At 34.2% G+C, this 1,212-nt stretch overlaps 1 non-coding gene across 1 annotated transcript; it reads left to right on the top strand.

The window, feature by feature from the left end:
• The first annotated feature begins 894 nt into the window (after positions 1-894).
• LOC138807192 (U6 spliceosomal RNA) lies at positions 895-1,001 on the top strand. The gene has a single exon (XR_011366081.1). It is a non-coding gene; the product is annotated as a U6 spliceosomal RNA (small nuclear RNA).
• Positions 1,002-1,212: the final 211 nt, after the last annotated feature.

Raw genomic sequence — 1,212 nt, 5'->3', positions numbered from 1 at the left:
CACTATTTGAAGTGTACTTACATATTTGATTTTACTATTCTCACATTCCTGTACATTTAACACTGAATAAGATTATGATGTTCAACAAGAGTTTTATAGGCTACGTGTAGTCTTTAAAGTTACCCACTAAGATTGCATTTTATGACTCATCTCATCATTTCTATATGGCTTATATCATCATTTGTTCCTCACTAACATATAAAGTAAGGAAACCCTAAAGTTTTAAGAGAAACTGTGCAGTTAACAAAGTCTTAACTCTTCACTCTGCTTCTTTACACTAAGACTTTGCAACATCTCATTAGTAATGTTTCTATAAACTCTGAAGTGTACATTTTAGTAGCATATGTTTGCTACCATAAATCTTAAATATTTATAGAAAAGTTGTATAACCTGACAAACAGTCCTAATTTTGGCCTATATAAACAAATTCCCAAAATTAAATATATTTAAAACTTTTAACAAACCTTAACACTTGCCACAGTGTTCATTATGACAGGTGCCTTGTACAGAATAATTGAATTCGTCCTCCTACACATCTCTTTTTTTATTTTTATTTTTTGCGAACATACTGTACAGAGGGGTTACAATTACACGGGCAAGATAATGAGTACATTTCTTATCAAGCATTGCAGCCTCCTCCTTTGTTTACCCTTCACATCCCTTCCCAGCCTTCCCCTGTCCCCCCATCCAATACCCCCCCATCCTACACATCTCTTGAACAACAATATCTGGGATTATTTTGTTTTTGAAATGTTAATCTTGTCTATTCTTAAATGTGTGCTTATATAAGAAGTACATGGTTCTAAAATTTCATGAGAAATCTTCAAAACTTACTTTTCTTTGAATTGTCTAGTTTAAGAAAATCAATTACACTTTATATATAAAAAATTCTCTGTCCTCAATTCAGCAGCACATTCACTAAAATTGGAACAATACAGAGAAGATTAACATGGCCCCTGTGCAAGGTTGACACGCAAATTCTTGAATCATTCCATATTTTTACAAGTAAAGATGCTGGAGAGGATGTGGCCACAAGGGAACCTTACTTGATTCTTGGTGGGAGTGTTAACTTGTTCAACCACTTTGGAAAGCAGTATGGAGGCTGGTCAAAAGACTCCATATAAAGCTCCTTTATGACCCAGCAATCACAATTCTAGGGATTTACCCAAATGATCACAAAGAAGACCATACTAAAACTACCAGCACAACGAT

Source organism: Dipodomys merriami, unplaced genomic scaffold, assembly GCF_024711535.1.
Source record: "Dipodomys merriami isolate MVZ:Mamm:240054 unplaced genomic scaffold, mDipMer1.0.p SCAF_414, whole genome shotgun sequence".
NCBI lineage: Eukaryota > Metazoa > Chordata > Mammalia > Rodentia > Heteromyidae > Dipodomys > Dipodomys merriami.
This window is presented reverse-complemented; position numbering and strand designations above follow the sequence as displayed.